Source organism: Palaemon carinicauda, chromosome 5 (genome assembly GCF_036898095.1).
Source record: "Palaemon carinicauda isolate YSFRI2023 chromosome 5, ASM3689809v2, whole genome shotgun sequence".
Lineage (NCBI taxonomy): Eukaryota > Metazoa > Arthropoda > Malacostraca > Decapoda > Palaemonidae > Palaemon > Palaemon carinicauda.
In genome coordinates this window covers 23847956-23867562 of record NC_090729.1, presented here as the reverse complement: position 1 = coordinate 23867562, position 19607 = coordinate 23847956, and positions in this window count along the sequence as shown.

Below are 19607 nucleotides of genomic sequence, written 5' to 3'. Positions count from 1 at the left end.
ACACTTCCCCTAGATTCAAATGTGTCATCATTATTCCCTCAATATTGACCATTTCCTCAAAGTGTATTTACCCTAAAGAACTACCTGTTATTTTGGTTATATCTAGGGAAATTTATGCTATCACTATAATATACGGATCTAACTTTCCTGAAACTATCTAAATTATTCTGAGTTTACTGGTAGGAAATGTGGCTATATATTACTTAGATTATTCTAATTTCCCAGCGTTTTGTTTATCCTTCTTTTCTGTCCGTTAATATAAATATCTAGGATGTTACTCGCTACGTTAGTTGATATCTCATTTACAACTACATAAAAGGATTTGTCATTGGCAATTGTATCTATTCTAAATAACCTATTTGTCAGGACTATAATAGCCTACATCTTTATTCAAAACTCACGGAAAGTATAATACTTTCAAATGCCATATCCATTGTTTATCAAAAACCTTTCCTGCTTTATGTTTGCTACTTCCTCAGTTATTCTAATAATGGAGTTCTTACTTTCTGTATCAGCTAACGACTTATCTACATCATAAGTCTCTCTACTTACATTCACACAAAAAAAATGGTTTGGGTTAGTTTCCCTTATGAGTTCATATTAGCTAAGAAAGTTACTGTGGTAAGTTTTTATCTTAAATTGTATTAGGCTAAAATGTCACCAACATTCTTTTACAAAAAAAAAAATACATATTTCGATTACATGAGACAAAAAAATAGTCTTATATGAGTGACACGGTAAGAATTTAATGAGAGAGAGAGAGAGAGAGAGAGAGAGAGAGAGAGAGAGAGAGAGAGAGAGAGAGAGAGAGAGAGAGAGAGAGAGAGAGAGAGAAGGAACCAATAAAATATTACTCACATATTTGTGATCCCTTTCGATTTATCCTTTTTCCTCGTACGAAAATGAATTTCTTTTACGCTGCCCTTATGTAAGATTCCAAAAGTGGTATTTGTAAATAATTTCTGATTAATTTTCAGGCATTTCAACATTACACGATACATATCCCACCGCTGCCACAAGTGTGAAGCCTCCTATAATTAATTATTGTTTAATAATGGAGCTTCTTAAAGCAATTATTTCATTAAAGTAATCAATGTAAAATTATTCAATCAAAAATCCAAGTTATAATCTTATTCTATTATTCAGGCTAACTCATTCAGAATATGCAGGCTATGGATAGTGCCATGTACAGTAGTTTCTAAATTTAATAGAGGAGAACTGTGCAAATGTTAACAATAAAGACTCACTGGGCCTGTAGGCAAGGGAATACACGAAATTATAGATTATGTATTACAGGAATGAGAATTCCTGTACACTTTCTTCCTCTCCAGATCCAAAGGGCTGATTTCTATCTTCCTCTTCTGTGGCGTGACTCTGTCGTCTATCCTCTCACGCTTTGGGTTTTGGAGTTTATAACTGAATTGCAGAAGACAGGCAATCTCTTGTTTTCCTCGAAGGTATCTTCTACACCATGGCTGGATTGAGTTAATTTCAGAGTCAGGTGACTCTGTGTCTTGGTAGGTATCTGTCCATTTCCATAGAAAGAATGTAGTAGGCGAACGCTCGACTCCGTGTGTGATGTGTGTGCGTGTGTCTGTGTGGGGTGAGGGGTGGGGGGTGCTTATCCAATAAGGCCGAAGAGGCCATCATGACAGGGATACTGGCTGCATATGACTGCTCCTTTGTCCTCAATGGCCTTCTTTTGTACAGTGGATTTCAAAGTATGTCCAAGATGGCGTCTTAAACTTCCGGTTTGCACTGTTCATGTGCTTGGACTTCCGGGAAACCTTGCACTCGAAAGGAATGTTGATGTTTATCGGGCCTGAGTCAGCGTCACCGTTTATGACTTGTTTCGTCTCGCTCAAAACTGCTTCGTTTACAAAACATATGGAAACGACTTTGTTGATTCAACTCTATTACATGTCTCTCTGCCTTATTGTTCTTATTCACAAAATCAAACTAATTCCTTACTCTCTCTCTCTCTCTCTCTCTCTCTCTCTCTCTCTCTCTCTCTCTCTCTCTCTCTCTCTCTCTCTCTCTCTCTCTTAATTAAAGACATATACCTATTTTTGTTATACACAGACACACACATCTTTATACACACACAAACACACACACACACACACACACACACACATATACATATATATATATATATATATATATATACGTATAGTATATATATATGAATATATACGGGCATTATATATACACGAATAATTAGAGAGAAACTTCATTTCAAGAATCAGTAATATATTAGTTTGCAGGTTCCTGTGGGATGTCTTGAAAATTCATAGGTGAATGAAGATATTATAATGTTTATGTTAATAATAATAATAATAATAATAATAATAATAATAATAATAATAATAATAACTGACCTCACGACGGTATTTTTCATGAGATCGTCATTGTCCATCGTTAATGTTGCTCACTATCACGCAGTTTACTCTAACGTAGCTACATTTAACATCATATTTAAGTAGGCTACATGATAGCTGTGTGTTTTCAATTGTAGATATTCCAATCAAATTTAGCAGGAAGAGAGAAACTATGCTTCCCATCATTTTCTGAAATTTTCATATGGATATGTGAATTATTATAGGAACAATCAACACCACAGCCAAAAATAACCAGTCAGCCTATACCGAAATAAACGTTTGCTGTGCTTTTTGTATAGCAGTTATCAGCATGGTATACACAAAGTAAATATCCTTCCCATATATCCTTGAAAATTTCATTTAGATATGTAAAATATTCTACGAGAAATTTACCGCACCACTGAAAATCAGTCTCCTGCGGATATTGAAAAAAGGCTAACATGACTTTTCTATGGCAAGTATCAATACGAAAATAGAAACGAACGTAGGCCATGTAACACCCATCAAACCCTGTGAAAAACATTTGGATATATATGACACTCTAGGAGTAGTTTGCTCTTCGTCGCTGATTTTCTTGCTAAAAGTCGTCCCTTAAAAAATAAAACGGACTGCCAGGGCATGCCCAGAGAAGGTATGAACTTGAAAACTGGCTCAAGCTATGTTGTCCTGATGGAAGGTTCCTTTAGGAAGCTTTCTAAGGGATATTTGGCTACAGTGATACTCCCAGAGAATTGACCATAGGTCTCCAGAATTCTAACTCCTGGCGCGAGTATCCTTAAAATTTTTCTTAAGAATATCGCCTAATATCAGTGGACGTATTTCTTGATACGACACATGGCAATCCTCACCCCGAGTAGAGTTTTCACTCTGAGGGGGAACAGGGAGCCGTCATTAATGTTACCCAGTGGATCCCCTTCCCGAACAACTACAGGGTCCAATATGGCTACCCATTCCTTGTTTTGTAGCGAATTGCGCACGATGTACTCCCGCTTGCTCTCAGCATTTCCGATCGCTATTACGAGGATTTATCATGGATTCTCCAGCATGTGACTCTGGAAAGTTGAGTATTTAATATTTCCTGTGTATAATTTTTAGCTCCCTTCTCACAGTTAAATTAGCATAACTTAGATGTGTTTATCGGAGCTTAGCCGGTAACCGGAGGTGCCTTTTTGGACACTGTCGTTCGCCATATATGCCTTATTTAGTCAGTAGAGCAACGTTCCCGGTACTCAGCTTAAATGAATTATAGCTATTTAGGCAAAATTATACTAGTGAAGATAAGATCATGCACATATATTTCCTCTTCCCTAAATGTACCGATCGTATACACTAGAGTCTCGGTGATATGAGCGTAGCCAAGATCTCGACATGCGCTAGGCTAGCCTACCCTAGCCTATGCGCTTTAGTATACTTTAGTACATTATCCCTGTTTACCGTCGGTTATTGCTTTATCAATTCAACGGGAGATAGTATGTCTCCTAGAATTACTTATATAATTCGATACTCGTCTCTTTTAGAGATTTAAGTGTAAACCCTACCTTCTCTTGGAGTGTCGCCACCCTATCTTGGTCTTACCATAGAGTAGTGTACTCTGGCTTGACTAGGCTAGTGTTTTTCTGTCTTCGCTCTTTGCCGGTGAGTATCCAGGCTTGGAATTACGGCAGTAACTCAGAGTATTCAGTCTTTATGCCGGCAACTCAGGTGCTGGAGGAATAGTCACTCCCCTGCCGACTTATAGTTGCAAACATTGGAAGCCTGGCTTCACTAGCCCGCATCTAAGGTGGCAGTACACTGCCGCCACCTTCTCCCTTGCGGCTTAGAAGACAAGTCTTGTTCGGCCAGGTTATGGGCTGAAGAATCGATATTCTTCTGCCGCTCTGGACGGCGCCGATATTGAATCGATGTTTCTAAGTTGTGACCGCGAGTGGCCGGCAATCGTGCCACATTCTCCAGACACAACACGCAAGACCCTTTCCCTGCCCCTCTCTGTCCTTTAGCGATAGCCTAGCCGCAATGTCTTTGGCCGATGTCCTACAATCTCCCTGCTTGCCGGGTGGGTTGTGGTTCCGGCCGGTCTCCTACATAGGTCGGCCTCATTGCTGCTCTGACTTTCCCCATACGAACGCAAGGCTCCGGGAAAGGTTGTGCCGGCTATGATGGCTGCCGGTGGGAGACCCTGATGTCTTTGAGTGTTCTTCAGTCCTCTCTCAAACTGCCATCCACATCCCTGGAACCAGCAGAGTAGCCGGCAACTGATCTTTTGGCTGGGTGGAAGCCAGAATGATTCATTCCCCCCCCCCCCTTCCATTTGAACCTTCTTTCTGGAAAAAGGAAGTAGGGACAGTAGTACCTACACCCTTATTTATTGTACTACACTATATAATAAGGTAGCCCTTCTCTCCGTGCTTTCTCTCTCCCTGTCGGCTAGTGCCGCCAGTTACTAGCCTATGCCGGCTGGGCCGGTGCCGCTAGGTACTAACCTTGCCTGCAGCGTGCCGGCTGGGCCGGTGCCGACTGAGCTGGTGGCGCCAGGTACTAGCCTAGCCAGTAACGTGCTGGCAGAACTACAGTATAAGATTATACTGTAGCCAGTATTTCTGCAGTATAGTACATCCTGCAGGCAGAAAACTATAGTATATACTATACAGTAGTTTATAATTTCCCACATAGTCTTTGTGTCCTTTCACAGTCCATTGTTGAGACCAATTATGATATTAAAGGGAAGTATTCCTTCAATACTCTGATGAACCATAGGTCATCAGTCCCTATATTTTTACCCTACAATATTAATATTCCTTTTTGGAGGGGTTAGTGCTAGTATACACTGATTTAACTCTAAAGGTTTGAGCCATTCCATTCTAGTTTTCCTTAAATAAGGCAGGACTCAGGCCTCCTTGCATCCAGATCGCATTTGAGGCCGATGTCATTGAAGCTTTACAAGGCATGGACATCCGTCAGAAGAGGATCTGTGAAGTGTCCACAGACACGGAAAAGGATCTCCTTTAAGAAGATCCTGAGGAAGAGGTGACTTAACCACCCGGAGGAGATGAGAATCTCGACTCGACCAAAGTGGAGAACCCCCCTCTGCCTGTGCCGGCATTCCAGCCAACACCATCTACGTCTTCGGCTCCTACCCCTCCATTAGACTCGCTGGGTCAAGCAGTTTGGGCCCACGTTATTACGCTGATGGACCCTCTACATAAAGAAAACGTAGACATGAAGGAGAAGATGACGAAGGATCTCCGTGAAGTAACTCGGATTGTCACCTCCCGTGGGTCTTACAAGCGACCCAGAGTGAAGGACCTGCCACTCTGGTTTGAGACCAATCCCTGGAAGTATGCAGAGTGCATGCCGATTACAAACGGTAAACTCTACATTTCGAAGAAGATGAGAGCTGTCCACCTGGATGACATTGAATTTTGGCCAAACTTTACGGCTTACCCGTCATGTTTTATCCGTCTGAAGAGTGAGCCAGTGTCTAAAGAAGAGACGGAACCAAACTAGGTCATGGTCTTAGACCATGCCAAGGCAGAGGCTCTCTTGACGAGTAGCCTGAAGAAAGTAAGGTACACTAACTCAAGAGATTCTGCACTGAGCAAGAAGCATCCTACTTTTCTTGCTCCTTCTTCAAGAGCTTTCCCCTTCATGTCGAAGGCTCTTCAAAGTGTGCTGAAGTCCATCGACGCACACAAACTTTGCCCTACACTAGAGGAGTGTAGGCCATTGTCTCTGGCCTTGCCCACTAATGAGAAGGAATGGAAGGAGGTCCACCTAACCTTCTAAGTAGCGAAGCTTGACGCACACATCGCAGGACAGCAGTTCAGCGAGAACCTACCGAAGCTATCAGACTTTCTCCTGCAAAGAGAACAGGAGACAAATGAGAGGCTAGCCGCTTCCCTTTCCCTCCAGAACTGCATGGAGATGTGTGCAGGCATTGCCAGCACCCAAGATATGTACACGGTCCTGGCTAAGATGCATATAGCCACCCTCGTCAAGGACCTGTACGCTTACGTGAAGGCCAGGAGGGCCTGCTGGTAGTTTGTGTTTGCCAATGCAATGGTCAAGCACAAACCAAGGAAGTTGATTACTTCCTGTATCTGGGGTAAAGACCTCTTCCCAAAAGACGTGGTCCAAGAGGTAGTCAAGAAAGCTGCCACGGAGAATAGGAACCTTTTCCAAAAGTGTGGCATTTCTTCGAAAAGAAAGCCTTTTCCTAATGCTGGTCCCCAACCTAGGAGGAAGACAAAGAAGCCAAGACAACCTTCGCGTCCTGCACAGCAACATCCCACGGTCATCATGACCGCAATGCCCCAAGGGGTCGCCCAACCACAGAACACTTTCCAAGTCGTGCCTCAACAGCTGGTAGCCCAGTCACCAGCCTTCAACACAGGTTTTAAGAGGCACACCACTACCTTTCTCCCAAAAGGAAGAGGATCTTGATGCGGCTCCTCAAGAAACCCCTGACGAGGCAGGGGAGGACGTGGTCAAGGTTGCGAACCATAAGGACAATCTAAGCAATGAGATGCTCCAGGTAGGAGGGAGACTCCACCACTTTCAGGATCGTTGGACCTTTGATCCCTGGGCCCACAGCCTAATCAAAAATGGACTAGGATGGAAATGGAACAGATCTCCACCTTCATTTCCTCAGTTCTTCCAATACTCCACCCCATTCCTGGAAGAATATACCTTAAAACTCTTGAACAAGAAGGTTATAAGGAAAGCAAAGTCCATCAAATTCCAGGGAAAGCTGTTTTGTGTTTCCAAGAGAGACTCGGGCGAACTCAGAGTCATTCTAGACTCGTCGCCACTCAACAAATTCATTGAGAAAAACAATTTCAGGATCTTAACCCTTTAACACATAAGGACCCTGTTACTAAAACAGGCCTGCACAGTCAATAGACCTGGCAGATGCTTACTGGCACATTCCAGTCAGTCACTCCCTCTCCTCCTATCTAGTATTCAAGTTACAGAAGACAACGTATGTCTTCAGAGCCATGCCCTTCGGACTAAACATAGCCCCAAGGACCTTCACGAAACTTGCGGACGCAATCGTACAATAACTATGCCTAGAAGGCGTTCAGGTGGCCGCATACCAGGACAACTGGGTGGTGTGGACACTATCCAAGACTTCTTGTCTGCAGGCATCCTAGAAAGTGATCCAGTTCCTGGAACATCTGTGATTCAAGATCAGTCCCAAAAAGTCTCACCTCTCTCCAGCTCAGGAGTTTCTATGGCTGGGAATCCATTGGAGCTTGCAGTCACACCGTCTCTCCATTCCACCAAAGAAGAGGAGAGAGATCGTTGGGTCTGTCAAGAGACAACTGAAATCCGACAGGATCTCAAGACGCCAACAGGAAAGAGTACTAGGCTCTCTCCAGTTTGCAGCAGTAACAGACCCAGTGTTAAGAGCACAGCTGAAAGATGCATCAAGAGTCTGGAGAAGATACACATCAAACGCTCGAAGAGATCTACAGAGACCGGTACCGACCTTACTAAGATCGCTTCTCAAGCCGTGGACGAAGGTCAAGAGACTAGCAACGACTGTTCCATTACAACCACCTCCCCCATCGGTGACCATCCACACGGATGCCTCGATGGAAGGATGTGGAGGTCATTCCCATCAAAGGAAAGCCCAAGAGACCTGGTCATCCCTGTTCAAGACTTTTCACATCAATATCCTGGAGGCCATGGCAGTCCTCCTGACGTTGAAGAAGCTATATCCTCACAGATCGGCCCACATCAGGCTGGTCTTGGATAGCGAAGTGATAGTGAGATATCTGAACCCACAAACCTCGAGATCGTCCTACATCAATCATGTGATGCTAGCCAATCTTTCGTTTAGCAAGAAAAAAGAGATGGCACCTATCAGCAGTTCACCTACAAGGCTTCCACAATGTGACGGCGGACGCTCTATCCATGCTAAATCTGATAGAGTCAGAATGGTCCCTAGATGCAGACTCTTTCCCAGAACTGCAGATCGACCTCTCCGCAACAAGAGACAGCAAGAAACTACCTTGATACTTAGCCCCATACAAGGACCCTCTGGCAGAGGCGACGGACGCCATGTCCCTCAATTGGAACAGATGGACCCATATCTACCTGTTTCCTCCAACGAATCTCCTGCTGAAGGTCCTCAACAAGCTGAGATCCTTCAAGGGAACTGTAGCAGTAGTGGTCCCAAAGTGGCCCAAGAGCAATTGGTTCCCTATGGTGATAGAACTGAAGTTGAGGCTGTTCCCTCTACCGAACCTAGTTCTATCCCAGTTGGTTCAGAAGTCGACTGTCTTTGCTTCATCACAGAGAACCCAAAACTTTCATCTCATGATTTTCTCATCTTAGCAGTCAAGAAGAGATTTGGGATCATGAAAGACAGTATAGACATTCTAGAAGAATATAAGTTAAAGTCAACCATAAGACAATATGAATCGTCTTGGAAGAAGTGGGTTGCTTTTGTGAAAGCAAAAAAAAAGCCGACAGAAATCTCAATAGACTTTGCCTGTCTTTCTTCATCCACCTTCACGAACAAGACTTGGTGGCCACCACGATAACTATGTGTAAGTCAGCTTTGACTAGACCTCTTTTATACGCCTTCCAGGTGAGCCTGGCGAACGAAATCTTCAACAAGATCCCGATGGCATGCGCTAGACTTAAACCAGCAGCCCCTCCGAAGCCCATTTCATGGTCTCTGGACAAAGTCTTACACTATGCTTTGACCTTGAAAAATGAAGATTGCTCTTAAAAGTATCTAACACAAAAAGGAGGACAGCTCTTCAAAGGTGAAACCTCAGGATCAAAGTTATCACTGAAACAACTGAGGGCGAAGCTCACCTACTTCATTCGCAGAGCAGATCCTGATAGTACACCCACAGGTCATGATCCGAGAAAGATTGCTTCCTCACTGAAATTTTTTCAGTATGTGGACTTTGAGACACTCCGCTCATACACTGGTTGGAAATCCTCCATAGTCTTCTTTAAACATTATGTGAAGCAAGTGCACAAGTTAAAACATTTTGTGGTGGCGGCAGGTAGTGTTGTGAAACCAGCCATCTAGTGCTGCGATGAACAGTGAACTGTTTGGGACTGTTTCAGTTTGGGTGAAAAGGTGTTAACACCTTGCAGTGTATTACCTTTTATTAAATGTCACCCTGGTGACACTAGGACTCTTCTTTATAGATGCTGAATCATACCAATGACACCAGTGCCATGTGTACACTTGTACGCAGTGTTGATACTTATCCAACATTTACAGTGAAATTATCTTAATAATTTTCAACTTATTTGGAGTGGCTAATGATATGTCTGCCCTTTCAGGTATAAAATATATATACCTTTTATATATTGGATGTATAATTTTGATGCTAATTTAATACACTATCTGTTACATTTAAGTTGTCTATTCAAATTAATGTTTGTAGAGAGAGAGAGATAGAGAGAGAGAGAGAGAGAGAGAGAGAGAGAGAGAGAGAGAGAGAGAGAGAGAGAGAGAGAGAGAGAGAGAGAGAGAAGGAACCAATAAAATATTACTCACATATTTGTGATCCCTTTCGATTTATCCTTTTTCCTCGTACGAAAATGAATTTCTTTTACGCTGCCCTTATGTAAGATTCCAAAAGTGGTATATGTAAATAATTTCTGATTAATTTTCAGGCATTTCAACATTACACGATACATATCCCACCGCTGCCACAAGTGTGAAGCCTCCTATAATTAATTATTGTTTAATAATGGAGCTTCTTAAAGCAATTATTTCATTAAAGTAATCAATGTAAAATTATTCAATCAAAAATCCAAGTTATAATCTTATTCTATTATTCAGGCTAACTCATTCAGAATATGCAGGCTATGGATAGTGCCATGTACAGTAGTTTCTAAATTTAATAGAGGAGAACTGTGCAAATGTTAACAATAAAGACTCACTGGGCCTGTAGGCAAGGGAATACACGAAATTATAGATTATGTATTACAGGAATGAGAATTCCTGTACACTTTCTTCCTCTCCAGATCCAAAGGGCTGATTTCTATCTTCCTCTTCTGTGGCGTGACTCTGTCGTCTATCCTCTCACGCTTTGGGTTTTGGAGTTTATAACTGAATTGCAGAAGACAGGCAATCTCTTGTTTTCCTCGAAGGTATCTTCTACACCATGGCTGGATTGAGTTAATTTCAGAGTCAGGTGACTCTGTGTCTTGGTAGGTATCTGTCCATTTCCATAGAAAGAATGTAGTAGGCGAACGCTCGACTCCGTGTGTGATGTGTGTGCGTGTGTCTGTGTGGGGTGAGGGGTGGGGGTGCTTATCCAATAAGGCCGAAGAGGCCATCATGACAGGGATACTGGCTGCATATGACTGCTCCTTTGTCCTCAATGGCCTTCTTTTGTACAGTGGATTTCAAAGTATGTCCAAGATGGCGTCTTAAACTTCCGGTTTGCACTGTTCATGTGCTTGGACTTCCGGGAAACCTTGCACTCGAAAGGAATGTTGATGTTTATCGGGCCTGAGTCAGCGTCACCGTTTATGACTTGTTTCGTCTCGCTCAAAACTGCTTCGTTTACAAAACATATGGAAACGACTTTGTTGATTCAACTCTATTACATGTCTCTCTGCCTTATTGTTCTTATTCACAAAATCAAACTAATTCCTTACTCTCTCTCTCTCTCTCTCTCTCTCTCTCTCTCTCTCTCTCTCTCTCTCTCTCTTAATTAAAGACATATACCTATTTTTGTTATACACAGACACACACATCTTTATACACACACAAACACACACACACACACACACATATACATATATATATATATATATATATATATACGTATAGTATATATATATGAATATATACGGGCATTATATATACACGAATAATTAGAGAGAAACTTCATTTCAAGAATCAGTAATATATTAGTTTGCAGGTTCCTGTGGGATGTCTTGAAAATTCATAGGTGAATGAAGATATTATAATGTTTATGTTAATAATAATAATAATAATAATAATAATAATAATAATAATAATAACTGACCTCACGACGGTATTTTTCATGAGATCGTCATTGTCCATCGTTAATGTTGCTCACTATCACGCAGTTTACTCTAACGTAGCTACATTTAACATCATATTTAAGTAGGCTACATGATAGCTGTGTGTTTTCAATTGTAGATATTCCAATCAAATTTAGCAGGAAGAGAGAAACTATGCTTCCCATCATTTTCTGAAATTTTCATATGGATATGTGAATTATTATAGGAACAATCAACACCACAGCCAAAAATAACCAGTCAGCCTATACCGAAATAAACGTTTGCTGTGCTTTTTGTATAGCAGTTATCAGCATGGTATACACAAAGTAAATATCCTTCCCATATATCCTTGAAAATTTCATTTAGATATGTAAAATATTCTACGAGAAATTTACCGCACCACTGAAAATCAGTCTCCTGCGGATATTGAAAAAAGGCTAACATGACTTTTCTATGGCAAGTATCAATACGAAAATAGAAACGAACGTAGGCCATGTAACACCCATCAAACCCTGTGAAAAACATTTGGATATATATGACACTCTAGGAGTAGTTTGCTCTTCGTCGCTGATTTTCTTGCTAAAAGTCGTCCCTTAAAAAATAAAACGGACTGCCAGGGCATGCCCAGAGAAGGTATGAACTTGAAAACTGGCTCAAGCTATGTTGTCCTGATGGAAGGTTCCTTTAGGAAGCTTTCTAAGGGATATTTGGCTACAGTGATACTCCCAGAGAATTGACCATAGGTCTCCAGAATTCTAACTCCTGGCGCGAGTATCCTTAAAATTTTTCTTAAGAATATCGCCTAATATCAGTGGACGTATTTCTTGATACGACACATGGCAATCCTCACCCCGAGTAGAGTTTTCACTCTGAGGGGGAACAGGGAGCCGTCATTAATGTTACCCAGTGGATCCCCTTCCCGAACAACTACAGGGTCCAATATGGCTACCCATTCCTTGTTTTGTAGCGAATTGCGCACGATGTACTCCCGCTTGCTCTCAGCATTTCCGATCGCTATTACGAGGATTTATCATGGATTCTCCAGCATGTGACTCTGGAAAGTTGAGTATTTAATATTTCCTGTGTATAATTTTTAGCTCCCTTCTCACAGTTAAATTAGCATAACTTAGATGTGTTTATCGGAGCTTAGCCGGTAACCGGAGGTGCCTTTTTGGACACTGTCGTTCGCCATATATGCCTTATTTAGTCAGTAGAGCAACGTTCCCGGTACTCAGCTTAAATGAATTATAGCTATTTAGGCAAAATTATACTAGTGAAGATAAGATCATGCACATATATTTCCTCTTCCCTAAATGTACCGATCGTATACACTAGAGTCTCGGTGATATGAGCGTAGCCAAGATCTCGACATGCGCTAGGCTAGCCTACCCTAGCCTATGCGCTTTAGTATACTTTAGTACATTACCCCTGTTTACCGTCGGTTATTGCTTTATCAATTCAACGGGAGATAGTATGTCTCCTAGAATTACTTATATAATTCGATACTCGTCTCTTTTAGAGATTTAAGTGTAAACCCTACCTTCTCTTGGAGTGTCGCCACCCTATCTTGGTCTTACCATAGAGTAGTGTACTCTGGCTTGACTAGGCTAGTGTTTTTCTGTCTTCGCTCTTTGCCGGTGAGTATCCAGGCTTGGAATTACGGCAGTAACTCAGAGTATTCAGTCTTTATGCCGGCAACTCAGGTGCTGGAGGAATAGTCACTCCCCTGCCGACTTATAGTTGCAAACATTGGAAGCCTGGCTTCACTAGCCCGCATCTAAGGTGGCAGTACACTGCCGCCACCTTCTCCCTTGCGGCTTAGAAGACAAGTCTTGTTCGGCCAGGTTATGGGCTGAAGAATCGATATTCTTCTGCCGCTCTGGACGGCGCCGATATTGAATCGATGTTTCTAAGTTGTGACCGCGAGTGGCCGGCAATCGTGCCACATTCTCCAGACACAACACGCAAGACCCTTTCCCTGCCCCTCTCTGTCCTTTAGCGATAGCCTAGCCGCAATGTCTTTGGCCGATGTCCTACAATCTCCCTGCTTGCCGGGTGGGTTGTGGTTCCGGCCGGTCTCCTACATAGGTCGGCCTCATTGCCGCTCTGACTTTCCCCATACGAACGCAAGGCTCCGGAAAGGTTGTGCCGGCTATGATGGCTGCCGGTGGGAGACCCTGATGTCTTTGAGTGTTCTTCAGTCCTCTCTCAAACTGCCATCCACATCCCTGGAACCAGCAGAGTAGCCGGCAACTGATCTTTTGGCTGGGTGGAAGCCAGAATGATTCATTCCCCCCCCCCCCCCTTCCATTTGAACCTTCTTTCTGGAAAAAGGAAGTAGGGACAGTAGTACCTACACCCTTATTTATTGTACTACACTATATAATAAGGTAGCCCTTCTCTCCGTGCTTTCTCTCTCCCTGTCGGCTAGTGCCGCCAGTTACTAGCCTATGCCGGCTGGGCCGGTGCCGCTAGGTACTAACCTTGCCTGCAGCGTGCCGGCTGGGCCGGTGCCGACTGAGCTGGTGGCGCCAGGTACTAGCCTAGCCAGTAACGTGCTGGCAGAACTACAGTATAAGATTATACTGTAGCCAGTATTTCTGCAGTATAGTACATCCTGCAGGCAGAAAACTATAGTATATACTATACAGTAGTTTATAATTTCCCACATAGTCTTTGTGTCCTTTCACAGTCCATTGTTGAGACCAATTATGATATTAAAGGGAAGTATTCCTTCAATACTCTGATGAACCATAGGTCATCAGTCCCTATATTTTTACCCTACAATATTAATATTCCTTTTTGGAGGGGTTAGTGCTAGTATACACTGATTTAACTCTAAAGGTTTGAGCCATTCCATTCTAGTTTTCCTTAAATAAGGCAGGACTCAGGCCTCCTTGCATCCAGATCGCATTTGAGGCCGATGTCATTGAAGCTTTACAAGGCATGGACATCCGTCAGAAGAGGATCTGTGAAGTGTCCACAGACACGGAAAAGGATCTCCTTTAAGAAGATCCTGAGGAAGAGGTGACTTAACCACCCGGAGGAGATGAGAATCTCGACTCGACCAAAGTGGAGAACCCCCCTCTGCCTGTGCCGGCATTCCAGCCAACACCATCTACGTCTTCGGCTCCTACCCCTCCATTAGACTCGCTGGGTCAAGCAGTTTGGGCCCACGTTATTACGCTGATGGACCCTCTACATAAAGAAAACGTAGACATGAAGGAGAAGATGACGAAGGATCTCCGTGAAGTAACTCGGATTGTCACCTCCCGTGGGTCTTACAAGCGACCCAGAGTGAAGGACCTGCCACTCTGGTTTGAGACCAATCCCTGGAAGTATGCAGAGTGCATGCCGATTACAAACGGTAAACTCTACATTTCGAAGAAGATGAGAGCTGTCCACCTGGATGACATTGAATTTTGGCCAAACTTTACGGCTTACCCGTCATGTTTTATCCGTCTGAAGAGTGAGCCAGTGTCTAAAGAAGAGACGGAACCAAACTAGGTCATGGTCTTAGACCATGCCAAGGCAGAGGCTCTCTTGACGAGTAGCCTGAAGAAAGTAAGGTACACTAACTCAAGAGATTCTGCACTGAGCAAGAAGCATCCTACTTTTCTTGCTCCTTCTTCAAGAGCTTTCCCCTTCATGTCGAAGGCTCTTCAAAGTGTGCTGAAGTCCATCGACGCACACAAACTTTGCCCTACACTAGAGGAGTGTAGGCCATTGTCTCTGGCCTTGCCCACTAATGAGAAGGAATGGAAGGAGGTCCACCTAACCTTCTAAGTAGCGAAGCTTGACGCACACATCGCAGGACAGCAGTTCAGCGAGAACCTACCGAAGCTATCAGACTTTCTCCTGCAAAGAGAACAGGAGACAAATGAGAGGCTAGCCGCTTCCCTTTCCCTCCAGAACTGCATGGAGATGTGTGCAGGCATTGCCAGCACCCAAGATATGTACACGGTCCTGGCTAAGATGCATATAGCCACCCTCGTCAAGGACCTGTACGCTTACGTGAAGGCCAGGAGGGCCTGCTGGTAGTTTGTGTTTGCCAATGCAATGGTCAAGCACAAACCAAGGAAGTTGATTACTTCCTGTATCTGGGGTAAAGACCTCTTCCCAAAAGACGTGGTCCAAGAGGTAGTCAAGAAAGCTGCCACGGAGAATAGGAACCTTTTCCAAAAGTGTGGCATTTCTTCGAAAAGAAAGCCTTTTCCTAATGCTGGTCCCCAACCTAGGAGGAAGACAAAGAAGCCAAGACAACCTTCGCGTCCTGCACAGCAACATCCCACGGTCATCATGACCGCAATGCCCCAAGGGGTCGCCCAACCACAGAACACTTTCCAAGTCGTGCCTCAACAGCTGGTAGCCCAGTCACCAGCCTTCAACACAGGTTTTAAGAGGCACACCACTACCTTTCTCCCAAAAGGAAGAGGATCTTGATGCGGCTCCTCAAGAAACCCCTGACGAGGCAGGGGAGGACGTGGTCAAGGTTGCGAACCATAAGGACAATCTAAGCAATGAGATGCTCCAGGTAGGAGGGAGACTCCACCACTTTCAGGATCGTTGGACCTTTGATCCCTGGGCCCACAGCCTAATCAAAAATGGACTAGGATGGAAATGGAACAGATCTCCACCTTCATTTCCTCAGTTCTTCCAATACTCCACCCCATTCCTGGAAGAATATACCTTAAAACTCTTGAACAAGAAGGTTATAAGGAAAGCAAAGTCCATCAAATTCCAGGGAAAGCTGTTTTGTGTTTCCAAGAGAGACTCGGGCGAACTCAGAGTCATTCTAGACTCGTCGCCACTCAACAAATTCATTGAGAAAAACAATTTCAGGATCTTAACCCTTTAACACATAAGGACCCTGTTACTAAAACAGGCCTGCACAGTCAATAGACCTGGCAGATGCTTACTGGCACATTCCAGTCAGTCACTCCCTCTCCTCCTATCTAGTATTCAAGTTACAGAAGACAACGTATGTCTTCAGAGCCATGCCCTTCGGACTAAACATAGCCCCAAGGACCTTCACGAAACTTGCGGACGCAATCGTACAATAACTATGCCTAGAAGGCGTTCAGGTGGCCGCATACCAGGACAACTGGGTGGTGTGGACACTATCCAAGACTTCTTGTCTGCAGGCATCCTAGAAAGTGATCCAGTTCCTGGAACATCTGTGATTCAAGATCAGTCCCAAAAAGTCTCACCTCTCTCCAGCTCAGGAGTTTCTATGGCTGGGAATCCATTGGAGCTTGCAGTCACACCGTCTCTCCATTCCACCAAGAAGAAGAGGAGAGAGATCGTTGGGTCTGTCAAGAGACAACTGAAATCCGACAGGATCTCAAGACGCCAACAGGAAAGAGTACTAGGCTCTCTCCAGTTTGCAGCAGTAACAGACCCAGTGTTAAGAGCACAGCTGAAAGATGCATCAAGAGTCTGGAGAAGATACACATCAAACGCTCGAAGAGATCTACAGAGACCGGTACCGACCTTACTAAGATCGCTTCTCAAGCCGTGGACGAAGGTCAAGAGACTAGCAACGACTGTTCCATTACAACCACCTCCCCATCGGTGACCATCCACACGGATGCCTCGATGGAAGGATGTGGAGGTCATTCCCATCAAAGGAAAGCCCAAGAGACCTGGTCATCCCTGTTCAAGACTTTTCACATCAATATCCTGGAGGCCATGGCAGTCCTCCTGACGTTGAAGAAGCTATATCCTCACAGATCGGCCCACATCAGGCTGGTCTTGGATAGCGAAGTGATAGTGAGATATCTGAACCCACAAACCTCGAGATCGTCCTACATCAATCATGTGATGCTAGCCAATCTTTCGTTTAGCAAGAAAAAGAGATGGCACCTATCAGCAGTTCACCTACAAGGCTTCCACAATGTGACGGCGGACGCTCTATCCATGCTAAATCTGATAGAGTCAGAATGGTCCCTAGATGCAGACTCTTTCCCAGAACTGCAGATCGACCTCTCCGCAACAAGAGACAGCAAGAAACTACCTTGATACTTAGCCCCATACAAGGACCCTCTGGCAGAGGCGACGGACGCCATGTCCTTCAATTGGAACAGATGGACCCATATCTACCTGTTTCCTCCAACGAATCTCCTGCTGAAGGTCCTCAACAAGCTGAGATCCTTCAAGGGAACTGTAGCAGTAGTGGTCCCAAAGTGGCCCAAGAGCAATTGGTTCCCTATGGTGATAGAACTGAAGTTGAGGCTGTTCCCTCTACCGAACCTAGTTCTATCCCAGTTGGTTCAGAAGTCGACTGTCTTTGCTTCATCACAGAGAACCCAAAACTTTCATCTCATGATTTTCTCATCTTAGCAGTCAAGAAGAGATTTGGGATCATGAAAGACAGTATAGACATTCTAGAAGAATATAAGTTAAAGTCAACCATAAGACAATATGAATCGTCTTGGAAGAAGTGGGTTGCTTTTGTGAAAGCAAAAAAAAAGCCGACAGAAATCTCAATAGACTTTGCCTGTCTTTCTTCATCCACCTTCACGAACAAGACTTGGTGGCCACCACGATAACTATGTGTAAGTCAGCTTTGACTAGACCTCTTTTATACGCCTTCCAGGTGAGCCTGGCGAACGAAATCTTCAACAAGATCCCGATGGCATGCGCTAGACTTAAACCAGCAGCCCCTCCGAAGCCCATTTCATGGTCTCTGGACAAAGTCTTACACTATGCTTTGACCTTGAAAAATGAAGATTGCTCTTAAAAGTATCTAACACAAAAAGGAGGACAGCTCTTCAAAGGTGAAACCTCAGGATCAAAGTTATCACTGAAACAACTGAGGGCGAAGCTCACCTACTTCATTCGCAGAGCAGATCCTGATAGTACAACCCACAGGTCATGATCCGAGAAAGATTGCTTCCTCACTGAAATTTTTTCAGTATGTGGACTTTGAGACACTCCGCTCATACACTGGTTGGAAATCCTCCATAGTCTTCTTTAAACATTATGTGAAGCAAGTGCACAAGTTAAAACATTTTGTGGTGGCGGCAGGTAGTGTTGTGAAACCAGCCATCTAGTGCTGCGATGAACAGTGAACTGTTTGGGACTGTTTCAGTTTGGGTGAAAAGGTGTTAACACCTTGCAGTGTATTACCTTTTATTAAATGTCACCCTGGTGACACTAGGACTCTTCTTTATAGATGCTGAATCATACCAATGACACCAGTGCCATGTGTACACTTGTACGCAGTGTTGATACTTATCCAACATTTACAGTGAAATTATCTTAATAATTTTCAACTTATTTGGAGTGGCTAATGATATGTCTGCCCTTTCAGGTATAAAATATATATACCTTTTATATATTGGATGTATAATTTTGATGCTAATTTAATACACTATCTGTTACATTTAAGTTGTCTATTCAAATGAATGTTTGAGGTGTATTTGCGTCTTATTCGCCCCAAAGTAGTTGAATAAAATTAGACAGAGTTTTTACTTAATTTCCTAAAGTAAAGTATATACTTGAAGGTGATTATGCATGTGAACAAAATAATTGAATAATAATTACATTTGTTCCAATATATATACAAACCTTGCTACTTCTATTGTCTTGGATGACATTTCCCTGCAGGGGGCAGGAAACCCTAAGATTGTTCCATGCTTAGTGGGTATGACGTATAACAGTACTGTCATATATTTTTGTGGTCTGGATGACAATATAGAAGCTGACCTAAGGTTGAGGCACTTATACAAACCTAAAGATACAGTACTTTCAAGTAATTCTCTGGTAAGCTTCCATCAGGACGACATGGCTTGAGCCCAAAAAAACGGATTTTGAAGCAAAGCGAAAAATCTATTTTTGGATGAGATGGTCATGTTATCCTGATGGACCTGCCCTCCTTTTCTAAGAAAAAATTGTACAAGCAATCCCCACCCGAAACTACTATATCTGTGACCACCCTGCTTAATTGCTAAAAGGAATGGGTAGCCATATTGGACCCTGTAGTAGTAAGGGAAAGGGATCCACTTGGTAACCTTGATGACGGCTTCCCTTATATTTCGCCGCTCTTTCCCCCTCAGAGCGAAAACTCTATTTGGGGTGAAGATTGCCATGTGCCGTATCAAGAAATATGTCCCCTGGTATTATGCGATATCCTTAAGAAAATTTTAAGGATACTCGTGCCAGGAGTTTGAATTCTGGAGACCTATGGTCAATTCTCTGGGAGTATCACTG